Raw genomic sequence first — 24685 nt, 5'->3', positions numbered from 1 at the left:
ATGCCAGCCGAGTCACCGGCAGCAAGGTTATCAAGTTTTGCAAAGTTCAGTGGAGCCACCACACGGAGGATGAAGCCACCTGGGAACGAGAGGAAGATCTGTTGAAGGACCACCCTCACCTATTTTCTAGCCTACCCGAATCTCGAGGGCGAGATTCATCTTAAGGGGGGTAGGTTTGTAACATCCCAAATTTTCAATTTGGAATGTTATACACTAGATCATCATTGCATATCATATTATTTGCATTTTGGTTGATCTTGGAAATTCTATGCAACTCAAGGACCTTGGAGAGAGTTGGGGATTTCGTTATTTTCATATTTGAGTTTTCTCAAATTTTGAAAATAGGATCATTTGATTTTATTTATTTTATCTTCAATTATTTCTATCATCCAAATATGAGAGAGGGAATAAAATGACTTTTCCAAAATAAAGAAATATTGAGGATTTAATAAAAAAATCAAATAAGATTTTATTTTGGTTTTATTTGCGATTTTATTTGAATTTAGGGAAAATTGCACGTTTTCAAAAATTGCATTTAGGGTCAAGAAAATGTTCATCCTGTCCTAAATATTTTATTTATATTGTAAAAATTTGTTTTGAAAATTTTAGATTTTTATTTATTTTTCTAGATTTTTTCTTAGTTTCGGCGAAATTATTAAAAAAAACCCGTGCCCGACTGTGCCAAGGGCCCAGCCGAGCCAGGCCGGCCCAAGCTGCCGCCTCCTCGCCGTGCAACCGCCGGACTCGGGAAGGAGACTGAGTCGGAGCCGCCTCGCCGCCGCCCGACCCCTCCCCAAGTCAGCCTCCACCCCCTCCTTAAATACCACCCCCCCTGGAGCCCCGAGCCATCGCCGCCGCGCCGCCGCAAGCCGCCGCACGCCCCGCCGCCTTGCGCTGCCGTCGCACGCTGCCGCCGCCTGCCGCCAGGAGCCGCTGCCGCCGCCCCGCCACCCCACGCCGCCCGGATCCCCACCGGACCTCGTCGGAGCCCGAGCCGAGGTAGCCGCCGCCGCCCAGTTTTCTGAAAAAAAAAACGATCCGGTTTTAAAAAAAAAATCCTAGTTTTCATTTTTTATAGATCGATTTTTTCCGGTTTATTTTTTTAGAGAGCGTTCGCTCGTTCATTCTTTTTAATGAACGCGTTCATCGTTTAGATCCAGATAACGAACGTTCATTCGTTAATCTGTTCATCGTTTTTCTTTTTCTCGGATTAAATCCGCGATTTTTCTGATCGCAATTCCTGATCCGATTTTCGTTCTAGTATATCTTTTCGCCCATTTATCGGAATCAGGCGATTCAAGCGCCTGGTGTTTCGTCTCGAAACCCTCTTTCCGTTTAACCAACTCAAACAAGTTTTTGCCTCTGTAAAATTTGATATAGATCCAGATTAGAAAAATGAAGCTTGTTTCTCTTGCCATTTTTTTGTTGTTTCGTTCGATTTGATTCTTTTTGCCAACCGGAGTTCTTAAGTTGAACTTTCTTGTTAGTTCTCTTATTTTAGTTTTACATGTGCATTAGTTGAGTACTTATCGTATGCTTGTTTGTTTGCGATAGAGTACCCGGAGTGCGCCGCTTGCTACTTCGAATCGCTAGGTTTTGCGGATCATCAGCAAGGCAAGTAACACTTTGATCATACTTCCTTCTACCCAGTTTTTATTGCATTCGATCAACCCTCACACATTGCATGATTAGGTTCTAATTAAATTGTGGGTTTGGGAAGTAGATGACGTAGTACCTATCACCTGTTATTATCAAAACTTTGGGAGTTACTTCTATGTTTGCTTATTATGCCATGCTATGCTAGTAGACGTGGATTGGGTGAGTGAAATCCATGACAGATGTGAGATTGTTAAATTAATGGTTTATCTAAGGTGGCAACTTAAACACACATCTGGGTGGATTGAGGCACCTGGGTATTCCAGCGATTGCCTGTTTTTCTTTTGGACTGCCACCCAGGCTCAATGGGGTCATGATATTATTCATACTAGAAACTTCCGTATGCAGCCACAAGCTACTACGGGCTCTAGCATAGTTTACTAAGTCGTGAGAACTCTTACAGTGGTAGACTAGCAGATGTAGGGGATGTAGGTGGTACAGTCTAGCCGTTCGTAAGGTGCTAGCGCTTCTGAAAGACTATGTCTCGGTCATCCATTTCTCAAACATCATGTAGTGCGAGAACTCCAACGGAGGAGATCGAGTCTTGTGGGGAAAAGTGCGCAAACCTCTGCAGAGTGTATAAACTTATCATGGTTAGCCGTGTCCCCGGTTATGGACAACTTGAGTATCTAGTACCTGGATTATCATGTGAATTTCATCATGTTACTCTAATTAATATTGTTGGGTTTTAAAGTTGATGCTTAATTGGGATTGAGTGGGTGTCTACACTCTCAATGTTTAACAACTACCATGATAGTTAAATAAAAGTTATTCCTTTGCAGTAGGGAAAAATTGGCTTTACGCAAAACTGTAACCATAGAGCTTTCCACCAGCCAAATATGCATGTAGTATAGCCTTATTCCATTATTGCTCTCCATGTGTTACATTGCCAGCATATTCCATGTGCTGACCCATTTTTGGGCTGCAACATTCATGTTGCAGACTTTTCAGACGATGAGTAAGGTGCTTTTAGGTCATGATTCTATACTCACTTATGCCGTTGGAGTTGATGGACTCACTTATCTTCCAACCCTTCCGCTGTTTTCATTATTAGATGCCCTTAAGCCATATTTATTGTAATAAGTTCTCTTCTGAGACACTCGATGTAATAAGTGTGTGATTGCTACTCTGTTATAAATCCTTCAAGTACTATGTGGTGTCAGCATTACTGATCCAGGGATGACACCGGAGCACAGAGATTGGACCGTTTGAGGCTGGTCGCTACAACTTGTGTTGCCACCTGCCTTCTATATGCTTGCATCTTCGCTTGCTGAAAATCTATTGATATGGATCCCCATCCACTTGCTAATCTTTTTAAAAGATCCAATCATGATGAACCAATTTCTAGTGAGTTGAGTGCACTAGATTATCTTTATGAAGTTTTTCTTGAGATTCATGAATCTGAAAATTGTGATGATTTTTTTATGAAGTGATTCATGATAGCTACTTGAATGAAAAGCATGATTGCAATTATTTTACTATAAATTCTATTAATGGCAATTGTGCTAATAATATGCAAAACCCCAAGCTTGGGGATGCTAATTTTGCTATGACCACTATTTGTTGCAATGATCATGATTGGGGCGATTCTTCTTATGATCTTGAAAATTTATTTAAGCCTCATGATGACTATGTTATTTGCAATAATTTTGAAAGTGGGTTTGGAAGAGTGTCAACTTTAGGTAAAAATAATCCCACATATTTGGAGAGTGTTCAATCTTATGAATTTTTTGATAAAAGTGGGTTTGGAGAGGTCATGACTTTAGTTGATGTTAATCCCACTATCTTGGAAGATCATAAAACTTTTATGCATGTGGATCGTGAAGAGAAAATTTTATGTGATCGCTATATTATTGAATTTGATTATGATCCTACATATAATTATTATGAGAAAGGAAATTATGGTTGTAGAAATTTTCATGTTATTAAATTTCCTCTCGTTATGTTGAGATTCTCAATATTTTATTTCTCTCCTTTGCGTATGCTAGGTATTTCTTGTCTTGACAATTTGTTTTCCTATAAAATTCCTATGCATAGGAAGTATGTTATACTTAAATATGTTTTTCACATGTCTCATGATGCTCTCTTTGTGTTTCAGTTACTATCTTTCATGTGAGCATCCTTGAAATCTTATGCCTAGTTAGGGGCATAAAATGATAACGCTTATTGGGAGGCAGCCCAATGAATAAAATTTATTTTTGCTTTTTGCTTTCTGTTTTTGAGTGTTAGCACAATTATGATACTGTTATGATTGTGTTTTTTATGTTTTAATTAGTGTTTGTGCCAAGTAAAGCCTTTAGGATCTTCTTGGGTGATAGTTGTTTGATCTTGCTGAAAAAAAGAAACTTTTGCGCTCACGAAAATAATTTTCATTTTTTTACACAAAGCGATAAAATACCCATTCACTTGTAGTAGATCAATATACAAATTGCTCAGGCCTTCCTATTTTTCAATATTTTTGGAGTTACAGAAGTATTCTAAATAGTCAGATTGCTATAGATTGTTCTGTTTTGACAAATTCTGTTTTCTTTGTGTTGTGTGCTTATTTTGAAGGATCTACGGTTTTCTTTGATGAGTTTTTGCCATAGAAAAGTTGGAATATAGTAGATATAATACAAGAACAAAATATGAATTTGTTTGATACAGAACTTATAGTAGTGATTTATTATTCTTATACTAACGGATCTCATGAAGGTTTTGTTGAGTTTTGTGTGATTGAAGTTTTCAAGTTTTTGGGTTATCTTATGATGGATGAAGGAATAAGGAGTAGAAGATCCTAAGCTTGGGGATGCCCCGGCATCCCAAGCTATAATTCAAAAAGGAAGAACCAACTAAGATTGGGGATGCCCCCGAGTGGCATCCCCTCTTTCTTCTAACGACCATCGGTATTTTACACGAAACTATATTTTTGTTCGTCACATACTATGTGTTTTGCTTGGAGCGTCTTGTATGATATGAGTCTTTTCTTATTTTATTTTGTGTTTTAAGTCTTGATCCATTGCTGGACACATCTCTTTGAGAGATCCAAAATTATGCCATGACTTGTTAGAATTTCTCTCTATGCTTCACTTAAATTTTTATGAGCTATGGACTAGCTCTAGTGCTTCACTTATATCTTTTTTGAGCACGGTGTGGTTAGTATTTTTGAAGAAATTCTCTCTTGCTTCACTTAGATTTATTTGAGAGTTAGTAAAATTTTCAAGAAATTATCTCTTGCTTCGCTTAAATTGATTTTAGAGAAAGAAATATTATGCTTATGATCTTCACTTATATTTGTTTGAGCTTGTCAAAAGCAACAGATGAAAATTAGTTCCAAAGTGATAGATATCCAAGAAGGATATAATAAAAACTTTAATGAAGATCATTGGGCAAAATAAACTTGATTCTTAGTAATAGTTTTGAGATATGATGATGTGATATGTGAGTCATCTTGATGAGTAATTGTGCTTTAGTAAGAATATTGGTGTTAAGGTTTGTGATTCCCTATGCAAGCACGAAAGTCGATAGTTATGCAATGAAATTATATCCTACTTATGGTGCATTATTCGGTGTTAGTTATGCTTAATGCTCGCTTATGAGATTATTCGTTTCTTGGTTGGTCGCTTCCCAATCTTTTCCTAGCCTTCATTTTGCACTAAGTAGGATCACTACTTGTGCATCCAAAACCTTTAACCCAATTTTGCCACATGAGTCAACTATATCTACCTATATGCGGTATTCTTTTGCTGTTCTAAGCAAGTTTGCATGTGCCATCTCTAACTTTCAAAAATAAACTTCTCTTTTGTGTGTTTATTTCTCTCGCGGAGCGGTGAGGGGTGGCTAATATTTTCCATGCTAGATGTGTTATTCTCAAGATGAGTGTTTATTCACTTGTCATTGCACGAGGATAAGGCAAAGGTATTAGGGGTGCCTAGTCCCGAAATGCAAAAAAATGAACTTACTTTATGATGTCAAATAATAAATTCCTTAGAAAGTGTTGGTATGGAGGGCACCCGTGGATACTGTTAGCCATGAAAAGTGAAAGTATGGTGGAAAAAGGAATAAACTTTATTTTATGTTTGGGAACCGCCTATGATATATCTATGCATGGAAAGTATTGGGAACTCTAAGTCGTTTTTGTTGATGGGATGGATACACCTCCCAAAATGTTTTTATCTCTAAGTATTTCACTTTGAGCTCTCACACCTCTACAAATCCATACTCCCCTCTGCGAAGGGCCTTTCTTTTACTTTATACAATTTTTATTTTGAATTTGAGTCTCCATCTTCTCTTACAAAAGCACCAACTAGGAGGCAATATGATCGTACTTGAGTATTGGATGTAGCTAATGTGCGAGTGTGTTTCATGAATGGATCAATGGTTGAGCATGATGGGCTAGGGATAGCTTATTTTAGCATTGATATTTTGAAAGACATGGTTGCTTGTTGATATGCTTGGGTATTTAAATTATCATGTCAAAACTAGACTATTGCTTTGAACAATATAAAAGTCCAAATGTCCATGCTATAAAGAAAGAAATATGATATGCCATGTTAGGCAGCATACCACATCAAAAATTCTGTTTTTATCACTTCCCTACTCGAGGACGAGTAGGAGTTAAGCTTGGGGATGCTGATACGTCTCCAACGTATCTATAATTTTATATTGTTCCATGCTGTTATATTATCAATCTTGGATGTTTTATAATCATTTTATAGTCATTTTATATCATTTTTTGGTACTAACTTATTGACATAGTGCCAAGTGCCAGTTGTTGTTTTTCCCATGTTTTTTACCTTGTAGAAAATCAATATCAAACGGAATCCAAATGCCACGAAACTTTACGGAGAATTTTTATGGGCCAAAAGGAACACAGCGGGCCCTGGCTGCGCCTGGGGGGTGCCCCGAGGGAGGCACAACCCACCAGGGCGCGCCAGGAGGCCCAGGCGCGCCCTCGTGGGTTGTGCCCACCTCTGGTGCCCCCGGGCCGCCTCTTTGCTCTATAAATACCCCAATATTCCCAAAACCCTAGGGAAGTCGATGAAATATTCATCCAGCCGCTGCAGAGTCCAGAACCACCAGATCCAATCTAGAGACCATCTCGGATGGGGTTCACCACCTCCATTGGTGCCTCTCCGATGATGCGTGAGTAGTTCTTTGTAGACCTTCGGGTCCGTAGTTAGTAGCTAGATGGCTTCATCTATCTCTCTTGATTCTCAATGCAATGGTCTCTTGGAGATCCATATGATGTAACTCTTTTGTGGTGTGTTTGTTGGGATCAATGAACTTTGGGTTTATGATCAGATCTATGTTTTTATATCCATGAAAGTATTTGAGTTTCTTTGATCTCTTTTATGCATGATCTCTTATAGCCTCGTATTTCTTCTCTGATATTCGGGTTTTGTTTTGGCCAACTTGATCTATTTATCTTGCAATGGGAAGAGGTGCTTTGTAGTGGGTTCGATCTTACAGTGCTTGATCCCAGTGACAGAAGGGGAACCGACACATATGTATTGTTGCTACTAAGGATAAAATGATGGGGTCTATCTCTACATAGATAGATATTGTCTACATCATGTCATCATTCTTATTGCATTACTCCGCTTCTCCATGAACTTAATACACTAGATGCATGCTGGATAGCGGTCGATGTGTGGAGTAATAGTAGTAGATGCAGGCAGGAGTCGGTCTACTAGTCTTGGACATGATGCCTATATAATGATCATTGCCTGGATATCGTCATGAGTATTTGAAGTTCTATCAATTGCCCAACAGTAATTTGTTCACCCACCGCTTTGCTATTTTTTTGAGAGAAGCCACTAGTGAAACCTAGGGCCCCGGGTCTCTTTCTCATATTATTTGCCTTTGCGATCTATTTTTATTTGCTTTTATTTTCAGATCTATTAATCCAAAAATCCAAAAATACTTTGCTGCACTTTATTTCATTTGCGATCTATTTATCCAATCTATTACAACCTTTTTACCGTCACGCACTAATTTCTGGCACCGTATCCGAAAGGGATTGACAACCCCTTTAACACGTCAGGTTGCAAGGATTTGTTATCTGTGTACAGGGGTTGTTTATGTTGTGTTGCTTAGTTCTCCTACTGGTTCGATAACCTTGGTTTCATATCTGAGGGAAATACCTACTCCGTTGTGCTGCATCATCCCTTCCTCTTTGGGGAAATACCGACATAGCTTCAAGCGACATCATGCAATAAGAACGATGACATGATGTAGACAAGATCTATTTATGTAGAAATAGAACCCATCTTGTTATCCTTAATAGCAACGATACATATGTGTCGTTTCCCCTTTTGTCACTGGGATCAAGTACCGTAAGATCGAACCCATCACAAAGCACCACTTCCCATGGAAACAAAAATCGATCTAGTTGGCCTAACTAAACCAAAGATTTGAAGAAGAAATACGAGGCTATAAGTAATCATGCATATAAGATCAAAATACTCAAATAACTTTCATGGATAAAAACATAGATCTGATCATAAACTCAAAGTTCACCGGGTCCCAACAAACACACCGTAAAAAGAGTTACATCAAATAAATCTCCAAGAGACCCTTGTATTAAGAATCAAGAGAGAGAGGGAGAGAGAGGAAGCCATCTAGCTACTAACTACGGACCCATATGTCTACAAAGAGCTACTCACGCATCATTGGAGAGGCACCAATGAGGATGATGAACCCCTCCGTGATGGTGTTTAGATTGGATCTATGGTTTTTGGAACTTGCGGCGGCTGGAATTGATTTTCGTCGACTCCCCTAGGGTTTTTGGAATATTGGAGTATTTATAGAGCAAAGAGGCGGTGCAGGAGGCCACTGTGGTGGGCACAACCCACCTGGGCGCGCCTGGGGGGCCAGGCGCGCCCTGGTTGGTTGTGCCCCCCTCGGGGCACCCCCCAGGTGCTTCTCTGCCCCACTGGGCGTCTTCTGGTCCATAAAAATTCCACAAAAAGTTTCCTTACATTTGGACTCCGTTTGATATTGATTTCCTACAATGTAACAAACAAGCAAAAAACAGCAACTCGCACTTGGCATTATGTCAATAGGTTAGTCCTAGAAAATGATATAAAATGATTGTAAAACATCCAAGAATGATAATATAATAGCATGGAACAATAAAAAATTATAGATACGTTGGAGACGTATCAAGGGAAAATGCCGGCAGCTGGAATTCTGGACTGGAAAAGGAGCAAGTCTGATAGACCTATTCTGCACAACTCCAAAAGTCCTGAAAATTTACGGAGAATTATTTTGGAATATATAAAAAATATTGGGCAAAGAAAGCACTTGAGGGGACCCACCAGGCAACCACAAGGGTGGGGGCGCACACTACCCCCTAGGCGCGCCCCTGCCTTGTGGGCCACCTGGCAGGCGCCTGATGCCCATCTTCTGCTATATGAAGGGTTTTGACCTGAAAAAAAATCAGGAGGAAGCTTTCGGGACAAAGCATCGCCGTCTCGAGGCGGAATTTGGGCAGAACCAATCTAGGGCTCCGACGGAGCTGTTCTGCCGGGGAAACATCCCTCCCGGAGGGGGAAATCGTCGCCATTGTCATCACCATCGATCCTCTCATCGAGAGGGGGTCAATCTCCATCAACATCTTCACCAGCATCATCTCCTCTCAAACCCTAGTTCATCTCTTGTATCTGGTCTTTTTCTCAAAACCTCATATTGGTACCTGTGGGTTGCTAGTAGTGTTAATTACTCCTTGTAGTTGATGCTATTTGGTTTATTCGATAGAAGATCATATGTTCAGATCCTTCATGATAATTAATAATCCTGTGATTATGAACATGAATATGCTTTGTGAGTAGTTACGCTTGTTCCTGAGGATATGGCAGAAGTCTTGTTATAAAGTAATCATGTGAATTTGATATTCGTTCGATATTTTTATGAGATGTATGTTGTCTTTCCTCTAGTGGTGTTATGTGAACATTGACTACATGAAACTTCACCATGATTTGGGTCTAGGGGAAGGCATTGGGAAGTTAGAAGTAGATGATGGGTAGCTAGAGTGACAGAAGCTTAAATCCTAGTTTATGTGTTGCGTCGTAAGGGGCTGATTTGGATCCACATGTTTCATGCTATGGTTAGATTTATCTTAATTCTTCTTTCGTTGTTGCGGATGCTTGCGAGAGGGGTTAATCATAAGTGGGAGGCTTGTCCAAGTAAGGAATGCACCCAAGCATCGGTCCACTCACATATCAACTTATCAAAGTAACGAACCCGAAACATATGGGCATGATGAAAACTAGCTTGACAGTAATTCCCATGTGTCCTCGGGAGCGCTTTGCTTTATGTAAGAGTTTGTTCAGGCTTGTCCTTTTCTACAAAAAGGATTGGGCCACCTTGTCGCGCCTTAGTTACTTTTGTTACTTTTTACCCGTTATGAATTATCTTATCACACAACTATCTATTACCGATAATTTCAGTGCTTACAGATAATACCTTGTTGAAAACCGCTTTTCATTTCCTTTTGCTCCTCGTTGGGTTTGACACTCTTCAGTTGTTGAAAGGACTACGATAGATCCCCTATACTTGTGGGTCATCAAACTAGAAGGGGTTCGGAGTTTATCAGGCAACACCGGGTATTCCTGATAAATAATATATAGGTGGGAAATGTTTCCAGTGATGTTAAATTAATAATAAAAGGCTATACTAATTTTTAGGAGGATTTTATATTTAATTTAATATCAACGGGTCTTGAAAGACCAACTAGTGGAAGGAGTATTGGGCCACCATGGCCCATAAGGAAGTGCCCCCCCCTTTCATATAGTGGTGGTCGAATTCGACACGGGGGAGGAATTCTCCTCCCCCCCTTGGCCGACGCTCCAAGAATACAAGTTTCTGAGCGTGCTCTAGTTCAATACTACTAGTTCTAATTGAGATAATTACAGCTAGTTCTAGTTCCTCTAAACCTCATAATAAGAAGCCCCGTGTGGCTCTAATCTCCTCCTCTAATTCTCCGGTGGCGATTAGTTCTAGATGGCGAAGCGCTGTCGGATAGTGAAGACTGGTACGCCCATTTTGCATCATGTTTTCCTAATATTATTTATTGTGTTTTGGATTTTTATTTCATTTTATGATGCAATTATTATGCCTTTTCTCTCTTATTTTGCAAGTTTCACATGAAGAGGGAGATTGCTGGCAGCTAGAATTCTGGACCAGAATGGGCTAGGCAGAGATAGCTATTATGCACAACTTCAAATGACTAAAAAAATTTCGGAGAATTATTTGGAATATATAAAAAATATTGGTGGAAGAAATACCAGGAGGGGAGCCACCAGGGAGCGACAAGCTCAGGGGACACGCCCCACCCCCTGGGCGCGCACTATGAGCTTGTGGGCCCCTTGGCAGGCCTCTGATGCCCATCTTCTACTATATGAAGTCACTTGCCCTAGAAAAAATAAAGAGAAGACTTTTGGGACGAAACGACGCCGTCTCAAGGTGGAACCTGGGCAAGAGCACTTTTGCTCTCCGATGGAGCGATTCCGCCAGGGAAACTTCCCTCTGAGAGGGGGAAATCGAAGCCATCGACATCACCAACGATCCTCTTATCGTGCGGGGATCAATCTTAATCAACATCTTCACCATCACCATCTCATCTCAAACCCTATTTCATCTCTTGTATTCAATCTTTCTCCCAAAACCTCAAATTGGTACCTGTGGATTGTTAGTAGTGTTGATTACATCTTGTAGTTGATGTTAGTTGGTTTGTTTGGTGGAAGATTAAATGTTCATCTCATCAAGCATATCCAATACTCCTCTGATCTTGAACATGAACATGATTTGTGAGTAGTTACTTTTGTTCTTGAGGACATGGGAGAAGTCTTGTTATAAGTAATCATGTGACGTTGATATTCGTTTGATATTTTGATGATATATATGTTGTTGTTGCTTCCTTTAGTGATGTCATGTGAACGTCGACTACATGACACTTCACCATACTTGGGCCTAAGGGAAGGCAGTGTGGAGTAATAAGTAGATGATGGGTTGCTAGAGTGACAGAAACTTAAACCCTAGTTTATGCATTATTCCGTAAGGCGCTGATTTGGATCCATATGTTTCATGCTATGGTTAGATTTATCTTAATTGTTCTTTCATAGTTGCAGATGCCTGCGAGAGGTGGTAATCATAAGTGGGTTGCTTGTTCAAGTAAGAACAACATCCAAGCACCGGTCCACCCACATATCAAATTATCAAAGTAGCGAACATGAATCGACTAAACATGATGAACGTGACTAGACCATAATTCCCATGTGTCCTCGAGAGCACGTTGCTTTATATAAGATAACTTCCCGGCTTGTCCTTTGCTATAAAAAGGATTGGGCCACATTGACGCACCTTTGCTACTATTGTTACTCGTTACTTGCTACGAATTATCTCACTATAAAATTATCCATCATTGTTACTTTCATCACTTGCAGAGAACACCTTACTGAAAACCGCTTATCATTTCCTTCTGCCCCTCGTTGAGTTTGACACTCTTACTTATCAAAAGGACTAAGATTGATCCCCCAAACTTGTGGATCATCAAAGATCGTATGCTTGCAAACTATAGAGGGGTCGTGCTTTCGGTCTTCAGTTCAAGGGATTGTTCGTGAGCGGTTCGCGAGATTGTTCATCGACGGTTCAAGGGACTCCAAGTTCGATCTACACCGACTCATCTACTTCTGTTGCAACTCAGAGTCGATAACGATCATGATCCAAACCTCTAATGCATCTTTATATTGATCCTGGTTGATCGTACGACGATTTTTTTGTTTTCTATTACGTTTCATAATAGCCTCCTCCCGGGAGCGGCGGAGTGCAAGCTGGACGGCCATCTCCTCCTCGAGGCCGCGTGGTATGAGCTCGGGGTCGGCGTATCTGGATGTGTAGGACTTGTATCCGCTGCCCACCATGTCGGAGAAGGCCTGAGGTCGCCGAACGGGAGTTTGGGTGGAAGAGGGAGTGGAGGGGAGTGCAGTTGCTAGGGTTTGGTCCGATGAGAAGATGGGTGGGGGGTATATGTGGGGTCGGGTGGACCAGCATGGGCCGATGACGATGTGGCGGACACGCCTGGGCACCCCCATGCCCGCCCCAGATTTGGGCTAGATATGAGGGATGCCGGTCAGTCCGGGTGTTTGAGGCCCATTTGAGGCGCCCGTCTGGGTCGCTTTTTTATGACTGGGTAGTTCGTCCAGGCGTTTGAGGTGGGTTTGGGGCGTCCAGCTATAAATTCTCTAACTACTCATGAATTGTAATCACAAGTGGCTAAAGGCCAACTCACGTTGTGAAAGCACATCAAAGGCGAGCCGCCTCAATGTATGTCAGTCTTGTGCCTTTGAAGATGCGTCGGTTCCTCTCCTTCTAGGCATTCCGCATTAGGTAAATGAGGAGGCCACTACGTTGCCTTCTGAGAGTGTTGTCATTCCCCATGAGGCTTTCATCCCACTAGGCACAATTACAGGGGGCGGATCATGGGGCGGGGGGGGGGGGGGGTTATTGTTCTTGCTCTTGGTTATTTGCGATGACATTTACTAGTATGGACTAAGTAATGCACACCTACCAAAACTGGTAAGTTTCCTTTTAGGACAAAAAATTGGTAAGCCTCTGCACAAGCAAAAGCAATAAGTGGTGTGAAAGGAGGGCTTTTTAAATGTAATTTTTTTTCGCGAATACGCAAAGTTTGCGTATCATTGCATTGATAGAAGAAAAGCGGGTGAGTACATAAGAGGATACAACACATAACACGGACGCATACATGAGAAGGCGTGGACATGGGACCCAGAGCAGAGAGACAGGGATGCTCAGCCTGGACAAAGGAAAAAAACACAGCTAAACCACCAAGGCAAGACCAGGTAGAGGTTCAAGCGGAACCGGCTCATCTCTAACTCCAACACTAGGGATGCCGTGAGTTAGCAAGATGGCGCCTTCAAGAAAGGGAGCGAGATCGTGATGCCGCCGTCATCTGATCCGAAGAACCGGACCAAGGGTTTCCTCCGGTGCTCGAAGAGGGGTGCGGATAGAGGCCATGACAGTGCCTCCAAGAAGGGAAAGAACACCCGCGGGTGCCGCCGCTGCCAGCATCGGCAAGCCGAGCAGGGATTTCGCCCTGGCTTGAGTTCGAGCAATCCCATTGCCGCAAATCAGAGTCCGGAGATGAGGAAGTCGCTTCACTCGTCGAGATCGCCACCTCGGAAGGGGGTGGGTGGGGTTGCGCCCGCTGCCAGAGGGTTGCACCTGGCGACGCCAAAAAAATGCAAGCTTTGGGATTTGCAAGTCGTGGAGGTGGACGGGGTCGGAAGGTGGCAGGGCGGAAAGAGCCGACACGAAGAAAGAGATGGCAACCGACGCCACCGGAAAGTTAGGAGCCGAAAAGGAGTGCAAATCCAAGCTGCCGGGGAGGCAGCCGTCGGGATGTCGAGCCGAAGGCTGGAGAGGACGCGGCAATGAGAGCGTCCGGGTCGGAAACACTGTGCATTCAAAAAGGAAGGTATGTTACAATATTCACATTTTCTTCTATAATCACAATTTGAATTCGAAATGAGATGACAAAACTCTTTGAATTGAATTGCACCCAACCTACCGATACAAGTGTAGTAAGCTCCTAACTAGCGTCCTAGCTACAAATATGAATGATAACCCTGATGCCTAAGCTGAAGATGGTTTGATAGAAAATGTTGGTTCAGAGGACGAGTCCAGGGCAGCGGCAGATGGCCTCCCTGTTGCGGCCTTGAGAATAATAACACTCCATAAACCACGACAAGATGCGCTGTTAGGTAGCAGTATATACTACTATACCATCTACTACTACTTGTATAATATACATCAGGGGATTAATGATTGCAAAGCCTATAGGTATTCTCGCATGAGACGCATACATACGTGCACCGGAAACTGAAGCATTGATCGCGATGCATGCACGCTCGCGCCCGCCTTTGGCCGCGCATTATCGCATCACATGAAACCCCGCATTAAACTCGGAAAAGGGCGGAAAGGTCGGCCGCCCACAGCAGTAGCACAGACAGGCCACAGCTTCCCTCGACTTTTTACGCCGGCAACCGACGCCGGGAAGGATAGAAAGGAGCCGGGCGTGCGTACAGCTCCGTAACTGAGCTCCCGTTTTTGTTGCGACGCGCCGGCTCCGGCAGCAGGCCCGCCCGCCCGACGACGACAGCGATCGGTTGGTTTGGTTATGGGAGGAGGAGTGCGGGGAATGGCTTGGCTAGCGTACACATAAGCCTCCGCCCACGTAATCTCGCCTGTCAGCCAGCGGTTCTGTTCGCGGGTTTCATTGCGCCCGACGCCCGTCCGTCGTGGCTTGTCAGTTAGGCTGTTAGGGTTATTTATCGAGGGTTCCAGAGTTTACCGGGACAAAGGCCTCCGCTAACGACGATGCCATGCCACCCCAACCATGCACCATTTTATTCGCTGTTGTTTCTCACGGAGCGGATTGGAACAAAGTAGGTATTGTGGTTGGACCAAAGTGCCCTTTCCGCATACACAACTACTTGCAACACACGCTCGGTCTTGCTGTTTTTCTTTCAAAAATGTTAACGCCCACACGTGTAAGTGTTAGCCAACTCTTCCACACGCCTTCATCATTGTCCAGTAATTTCTGCACGAATCTTGGCACGAATTAGCTGATTTTGTATGCCACGTAGGACAACTCGCGTGTGTGGTGTGTGAGAGAGGTCGCCCACACATCCGTTTTATCACACGGAGGGGCTGGTGTGTGGGCGTTTAGCAGTTCGCCCACACACCAGTTTTTCAGTCACGCACAAGGGCTGGTGTGTGGGCGTTTGTCATCTCGCCCACACACCCGCCTCCTCTCCCACACCCAAGCTGCCAGTTGCCATGTGTTTTGCAGTGTACATGGAAACTGCCCTGGTATGATTGCAAGCAGATGGCAACTCTCTCTTTTTTTTACCCGAACATGTCAGTTGCCATATCTTTTGCATGGTACATGGCAAACTGCCCTAGCGTGCACGTAAGCAGATGTCAACTCTTTCTTTTTAAATGGCAACTGCCCTAGCGTGCTTGTGAGCACATGGCAACTCTCTCTTTTACCCGAACATGTTTTTTGCCATGCCTTTTTTTGTAGCGCTACATGGCAACTGCCTAGTGTTAGTAGGTGGCAACTCCTAAAGTTTTGAAATCATGGCAACTGCAGTAGACCAGACCACACATGACAACAACTGTAGTTGTCCAAAAAATGGCAATCTGGAATTTTGACCTGAGATGGCAACTGCAGTTGAGCAAACATGGCAACTGTAGTTGTCCGACATGGCAACCGTAGCTCAGCGACATGGCAACTGCACTTAAACGAACATGGACGAGGGTCCGGCCCATGGCAACTGCGCGGCGCGCGGTAAAGTGTCACGTGGGGCGTGCGGGGCCACGAGGTACGAGGCCTGACGTACCGGATGTGTGGGCGTTATCTATTTTGCCCACACGCACGCGTGTAAGAGGGACCGGGAGGGGAAAAAGAGACGTATGGGCTCTAATTGTTTTGCCCACACACAGATGTGTGGGCTGGTCCTCTTAGGCACCACACAGAACGTGTGAGCAGATTTTTTAACGCCCACACGTGTGGCAGTTATCGGCGTCCTTTTCTTTTTTGAGGATATGCTGTTTTATTTGTATATGGTTACAGATTTGTTGCTGCTATTCAAAATATGTTTAAACAACTCAAGGAGCAACGCACGCTCATTTTCAAATGATTATCTTTGATATAGTTCAAAATAGGCAATTGCTTTCTGAAATGAGTGACGGTGTTGTAACTTTCTAACACGACAATATTATGTTGTTATTTTCGCAAGAAAGAGAGGAATATATGTCGGTGACGCTACGATATCATCGAGAGTGATTTTGGTGGGATTGCATCGGTTGTGGTGGCTTTAGCTTTCTCTGTGACGTATATACTCTTTGGCGTCGATTCGGTGAGGGTGGCGTGGTCTCAGTGTTGCGTCCAACCATGGTGGCAATGTTTATAACTTTTTAGTAAGACTTCACTACATACGTTTTTTGGGGGGAGGCGGGGGGGGGGGGGGGGGTACATGTGTTTAACCTGTAGCTGATGAAATATATAAAAGGAAATGTTTTGACCGGTTCATCATTTTTGTGTACATGATTGATTGCTACTTTAATGCGTACTAGTCGAATGATGGAGATTTGTTTGTGACTTTGTGAACAATTTCACAGATACGAAAATGACATACATAAACTTTAAGTGTGCGATAGTAACCGTAGGAAAGGAAATGTACTTACCAAGTTGTGGGTCTATCTATGATGTATAATCTTTTGCTAGTCTTGTAAGTTAAACATCTCTAGCTACCCCATTATTAGAGGAACAAAGCCTTGATCACGGGAGATTGTGCTTATCTCTTGGCAGAAAATAAGCTTCCAAAGCCAACAAGAGATATTATTGCATCACCTTTGTTGTCACTATCAAGAATATGAAGGATAATGAGAAGAACTAATCTTAAGTTGATATTTTTTCTGTTGTGCAAAAATAACATCTTCTAGAACAGCCGGTGTACATTCGCAAAAAAATAGAACAGCCAGTGTACTCTCATTCAGCTCAACTTTCCATGCAACTAACTTCTAGTAGTATGAACCACATGGTACTTACAAATAACACACTTCCATCTATCCTTGATACAAGTGACATGATTCTGTAGTGGCCTACAACACCTCAACACCATTACATGCAACTAGCTACTTTGATACAAAGGCAAATTTTATTGATACAAATCATATAAGTTGTATCACCCTTCAAGTACAGTCTTCCTTTTGTTTTAATTGTGCGGAAAGACTACTCTGCTTAGTGCATATTACATCCTTGAGCTCTAAAACCCAAACATCTCTTAACACCGACTCTCAAAGCCAAAGTGACTCTTACCCTTTTTTTCTATCCTCCAAATATTTTTTTCCACTAATACAGCCATGATCCCAGTGGTGTGGAAGACTTGGGCTCCGACTAACTGCAACTTTTTTTTGCTTGGCTCGGAATCAACAACATGATTCGAACAGCGGACAGTCTTCAGCAGCATGGGTGGCCAAATTGTAACATTCGCCTTCTTTGAAAGTAGGTCTAGGAATCGGCGGCCCACCTCCTATATCAGCGTCGTTACATGGTTCAGGTTTGGTGCATGATCAAGGGCCGACTTGGTCTTCATGATGTTCACCCTTCTGATTGGGTAACGCCGCTTCTGTCAAAGAGTGGTGGAACCACTACGCCACCAACAAGACTCAATCATGAAGGACTCTTGCTTCACTGATGTTGCTTATCTCTTGGGAGCTGCGGAAAGAGAGGAATGTGTGGGTCTTTTGTAACACGAGCGTTCCCATGGGGGTAATTGTCGTTAGGACTAAAGACAAGGCATCTCTGTGGAGTATAGCAGGGGCGAAATGTAATGTAATGACGTGAGAGTAATTGTAACCTTGGCCTTGGGCCATAAACTTGTAAAACCTTCTTTCTTAGTCGATGAAAATGGCAAGTTTTTTGCCCCGTTTCCAAAAAAATCCAGTTTGAGAAAAAAAAGATAGGTCACTTTTCTACTTGGAAATTAAAGGGGAGTTAGGAGAAAATTTCATTTCCTTTAGACTTTCTCAGAGTTCCCAAAGTGATTTTTTTTAGAAAAGGATGATGACCCCGGGCCTCTGTATCTAGGAGATGCATACGGCCACTTTATTAATTATTCTCACAAGACCTTACAAAGTCATACAACAGTAAGACTAAAGTCGTCGTCTAAGCAACAAACTGTCGCTACACCTATCCAGTTGATGAAGGGGCGCAGATAGTCTGGGCCTAATACCAAACAGACATCGCAACCAAGCCTAACATCTAAGACATGAGACCCCAACCTAGCCACTTGCCGGGTCTAGGACACACACTGGTCCGACGTGCTCTCAGAGGCCGCCGCCGCCAACTGCCACCGCTCCATCTTCAGAACTGTACTGATGCATCAACCTTGCTTGGTCTAGCTATCGTCGACGCCACCAGGCGCCCAACGGCACCTCCTCCCTGCGTGCAAGCAGCTGAGCACGTCGCAGACATCACTCATACACCTCAGCGCCATGCTGCCAAGTACCACCGGCCGACACAGCTTGAAATCATTGGAAGATCTGTCGTGCGTAGCACCTGCCGACCAGGCATGACAAAGCGTAGCACCTGTCGGTCAGGCATGACTTGACATCTCCACCGAAGCTCCGTGCAAGACGAAGCCGCTCCACCTCATGCCTCTGACTTCTAGCGCTGCTCCACAAACGATGCTCCCAAGAGAGAAACGACACCGCAGTGCCGCCATCGTCCGATCTGGAACACCATATCCTAGGGTTTCCCCCGGAGCAGCACGAGTGTGTTGACAGTAGTTACACGACGATGCCTTCATCAAGGTAACGGTGTAGAACGCCGCCATCGTCTGTCGTCGGCTCGGTTTTCACCGGCAACCATGTCTCCACAACTCGCAGCGAGGACTAGATGATGGATCTCGAGATCCGATCACCAAGCTTCTGGCCGGCCACCGCCAACGAAGAAGATGACCACCACCACTGGCTACACCGGCCAGAACAGATCTGCCATGGGTGCCGCCAAGCAGTCCACCAGGCCCTCGACACCACCGCCGATCTAAAGCCAGATGACATGCCGCTGAAGACCACATCGCGCCGACGCCCGACCCAGGCCAGCCGCCGCAGCAGCCGCCCGTGGCCCGAGGTAGGGCCGACCGTCGCTGCCGTCGAAGCCAACGTCATCGCTTCTAGATCGGCCGCACCTCCACACATGTTGGGGCCCCGCATCCCTGAGACGCGGGAGGGAGGAAGAGCCCCCGCCACCGCCGTCCTCCGACGGCGGCGGGAGGAGGGGAGGAAGATGGGCTAGGCCCCGGCGGCGGCTAGGGTTGGGGAGCAACCCGAGTCGCCCGAGCAGGGGGCGACGCGGGGGTCTAAAAATGAGGGAGAATTCCACCTTTTAAAAACAGGGAGAATTTCACTTCCCCGGCCTCTGCACCAACTAGGGATGCATACGGCCATTTTGGTATGAGTACCAAGAAAAACATGGCCCTCATAATTTTTTAAATGAGTATCAAGATATTTTTTGATGAGTAGTTCCACGGCACACCAAACTTGATCCTCAATAAATGGGGGAAAAACCCTGTGCATCACCTGTCAATTCTAGGAATTGAACTTGGGTCGTTAGGCTGCACAACCGCATGCCCAACCACTGAACCAAGGCTCTCTTTGCAAAGTGAATTAGTTTCCCAAGATTTATTATTTTAGTTTTAAAACTTTGTGTATCTTTTATTTTGGATTAAAAACAAGGAGATTTTTGTTGGTTTTGTATTCTATAAAATTGTTCTTTTCATTTTAAAATTTGAACCCGTTGTTTTCTAGTTGTATGGGTATGAGGATTTAAACTAACACGACAACTTGGACGGCGTTGAAATTATCAAATGTGTGTTCTTTGGAATGATATATGAGCGTATATTTCATCTCACTTTTTGAGAGTCAACAATAGTTTTATCGTGTCTTAGAGTTTGATGTACACCCAAACAGTATCTAAAGGGTGAAAGCACACACTTTTATTTCCAAAGTTATGTGATGCGCTCTTGAAACAAATCATGAGTGATCCCAAGAAAGATTGTAGATACTTAGTTGAGGTGAATACATATTTAATTTCAAAACACATTGTATTTTTCTCATAGAATTGTAAGTCCACTAATAATAGTAATGGGAGGTGCTCTTTATGTTGTATCACCATCCATGTTCACATCCAATTTCCATTCTGCGTTCTTAACCCGCTGTGTATGAGAAATGTTTGTATTTTTCACATAGTTAAAATCCCCCCCCCCCCCCCACACACACAAATACAAAAAAGGGAATAAGAGAAAATAGAGTCACACGAATAAAAAATGGAGTAGATGCAAGAGCATCTAATAGTTGTGCACGAGGATCAATTTAATAAGCAACACTGCATAATATTCTATATCTAAATAGCTAGCCCCCTAAACATATTTCTCTCAATATGTAAGCATGCCATCTCAACATGCAACATGCACGAGAAAATGCCCACCTCAATATGCAAATGTGAACCAAAATTTTCATTATATTATTATATTTATATTTAATATTTTTCAAATATCTAATAATAAAATACAAGAAATCATATGTGTGTCAGTTTTAGTCCTCATATTATTATTCGAAATACTCATGTTCCATATAACCAAATCTCATTTAAATATATCATAAAACATTCCCACAACAACATGCGAGGTATCATCTAGTATAACTAGTGGTGTAATCATGTATAGGCTTTGCTCGTAATGCCATGATTGATAGGCACAACATATTTGTATTGTCATACTAGTAATTATTCGATAATGTAGTCATTAGGTTCTATGGTACTACATTCTACATGATTTATGGATTGTAACATAGGAAAAAAAAGAGGGTGATAGTCGATTCTACAACATTGTGAAAGAACCTCATAGACAAAATAGAACAAAATATAAACCAATCCAAGCACCACAAACAAAAAAAACACGACAAATAAAGGATGCCAAATTGCAATGGTTTATCGAGCTGTATGATAGATAAAGCACATAATCGCCCCACCGTGTAACACACAAAACATATAACTCAATTAATGATCAATAAAACTAATGATTGCATCTTAATTTTTTCCTTAGTTTAAGCAAACAAACATAATCAACAACATAAATGATTTTCATGTACAAAATACAACAATATATGAACGAACCTTTTGAGGAATAACGCTCTCCGATCTTACAAGCCTGGTGTGTAGGAGTAGAGGAGGGGTGGTGCTTGAGGGATACAACTGGCATTGGAGAAGACACATTGGCTTTACCCAAGTTTAGGCCCCAATCGTAAAATCCCTACATCATGTCTATTTCTCTTTATTGATGATATGGTGAATAACAAGTTTATCTGTGTAGATTTTTTCCTATGAGATAGACCTTGGGCATCATGAAGCTGCACACGTCCTTTATATAGGCATACCTAGTCGGTTTACTTTGGTTTCTATCAGGGGTACAAAATACGATCAGATGACTCGACTATTATAGGAAACATATCTCCTATAACTAATTGTTCCCTAAATTAGTGCACTAGTTCTTCTCCCTTATGGGTGTCTAGTCGGACGTGAGACTCGGAGTTCCTTAGAAACTCATGTTGGTGATATAGTCAGACTTCGCCTGTACAACACCCTTCCCTAGTGAGTGCCTTAATCACTGACAGAACTCGGGCACCATGGACAATCAAATACAAGACCAATCGTGTACAACAAAATATTATGGATCCTTTGTCCAATGGTGTGGCACTCAAAACAAAAAAAACTCAAGTAACCATTGATTCAACATTGAAACTATTATATTTTTTAGTTCATATTTTTCATGATTACAAAGACCATGTTACAAATTATGTTAGGTTAGGCATACAAAAATCATGCATGAAAAACAAAATGATCCAAAACTGAGATCAAGCAATCTTGATTCAATGTACGAACTATTATGTATTATAATTTCCATATTTTCATGCTTATATATACCATGTATTAAATCAAAATCCATAACTATATATTATTGAAATGAATAGAGACCCCCAAGATAACTTCATTCTATAAAAAAATCAATTGGTCATCAAAGGAAAAAAATCTTCCAATGTAAGTAAAAAAATTAAAAACCAATCCGAGCATCATGAACTAAAACACTTGATAGAATAATGCATGAAAAACATGATGATAGTCAAGTGAACAAAACCACCTAAAGCGTGGCGCTCAAAACTAAAACTCGGTTTAGCGCATGGACTACATTTCTTAATTTCCAAAAAATTACGTTACGTGGTTACTCTGATTAACGAAAAACCAAAAATCCACAACAGAAAATTATTTCTTTTACAAAATTTCCACACGCCGACAAAAGAAACAAAGGCAATTTAAATACAAGAAGATAGGAAACAATTGCCAAAAATGGAATCATGAATGACATAACACAATGGTTCTTTGGTTCGTTATGCATGAGGCGTACACATATACATGATTGGCCAGTACTTTAGAAGTCAAATCCGACAACTTAACAAACTTAACAATTTATAAATGCATTGTTAGTAAAATAATACAATGTCATATATAATTACCCATACCCACAAGTGCTACCCCTAAACAAATTCATCGGTGTTGCTAACAGAAAATTGAAATTCTAAAATTTAAAATACTGGAACCAATTGGGGAACTATGCATGAAGAAACACGTTGGAATAAAATGCAACAAAACATGTAAATTATCTAGATACTTACTAGTTAGTACCAAAAACCTTACCCACAAAGTGCCACACCCTCACTAATTCATGGGTGTTGCTAAAAGGAATTTGAAATTCTAAAATAAAATATATTGAAACCAATTGGGGTACTAAGCATGAAAAAACATGATGTAATCAAATACAACAAAACATGCCAATTATGTAGGTACTTACTAGTTAGTACCAAAAACCTTAACAATAAAAATGTGAAATTAAATAGAACCTTCTAAAATCTCTTTTTTGACCTTGAAGGGAAAACTAGCATACTAATAGTCGCACAAGAACCTCCAACAGAAATATTTAAAATAAGGCCAGTTGTTTCTACCTAGAGATCACATTTCTTATCGTTAAATGTTTTGTTCCCATTTCCCCATTGTTTGAAATTCCACTTTCTTACCATAAAAATATCACATTTTTCTCCCATTTGCCTCATGTTTAGAACCGAGTAACATAGTATTGGTTTATTCAGTTGGTGTGAACTGTTACTTCTTTAATTCTCAAACTTTCATGGTTAAACTGCCATACATTCCGACATCATAAAGGAAAAACCAAAACAACCAAGAACTTATTTTCCAAATTTTCACGCCGTATAAGGAAAACTATCACTATAAGAACCAAATAGGGAACCATGCACAAAAAAATATATGATGTAATCATGCACAATACAACCATTTGGATAAACAAAAGCTCATAATTGACCGATGACGTGATGCTCAAAACAGATAACTCAGGCAATCAATGGTTCTAACACAAAATGTTTATTTCTTGCTTTTTCAAAATTTCATGGTCAATAATATGATAAATGTAGGATCAAAGATGTGCTAAATGTGGACTAGAGGGGGGGGTGAATAGGAGACTACCAAATTTAATACTTTCTTAGTTGCTTCTAGAGGTTAGTGCGGAAATGAAAGTTCTCTAGATATGCAACTAGGTGATACACCCTATATTATGCAAAGAGGTAGGAAATAATGAATGCCCCCATGACAACGAATGTCTCACCTAAACCTCCAAGATTATTGGTAAATGCCCAAGTTCCCAATCAGTAGAGATAGATTTTCGGGCAAGCTCCAAACCCTCACAAACTAGACCAGGGCACAACCTTACAACTTGGAAGATCCCGAGAAACATCAATTGTCTACGATTCCCCACAAAACCCCATAGTAACAAGACAAACTCAAGTTTTTTCTGTGGTGAAGTAGTAGATGAGGATCTCCTCTAGCTCTCCCTAAAGGACGTAATCAATGGATGGATAGGAAGGCTCAAGCTTTTTTAGGTGTAGAACAATGGTGGAGAAAGTATTGGATGCACCCCCTTCCTCGTGGGGAAGCGGTGTCCTATTTATAGGTCCCAAAAATACCCTAGCTATGTTGATCTTCTGATAAAGTCGGACGGTCCGACCCGAGTCAGACTGTCTTGACCTGTCAGACAATGTGGGCCGGGGTCCGACGCATGCCTGATCATAAGCCGCTTCTTTTAGGTCGGACATGGGTCGGATATTACTCGATAGTCTGAACTATACGATGGTCCAACTCAAATCAAAATATCTGACTCGTTCCAGAAAGCAAACACCAAGTCAGACTATCTGACAAGCGCCCGACCCTTACTAGTAGCAAATAACACGCTGGATGTTGGGCTCATTCTCACATGGGATATTGGTGGCATGGCTTATCGTGTTTATCGATTCCCACACTCCAATCCACGGTGTATCCCCTATTAATAGTACAACA

This window comes from Triticum aestivum, chromosome 2A (assembly GCF_018294505.1).
Source record: "Triticum aestivum cultivar Chinese Spring chromosome 2A, IWGSC CS RefSeq v2.1, whole genome shotgun sequence".
Taxonomy (NCBI): Eukaryota; Viridiplantae; Streptophyta; class Magnoliopsida; order Poales; family Poaceae; genus Triticum; species Triticum aestivum.
This window is presented reverse-complemented; position numbering follows the sequence as displayed.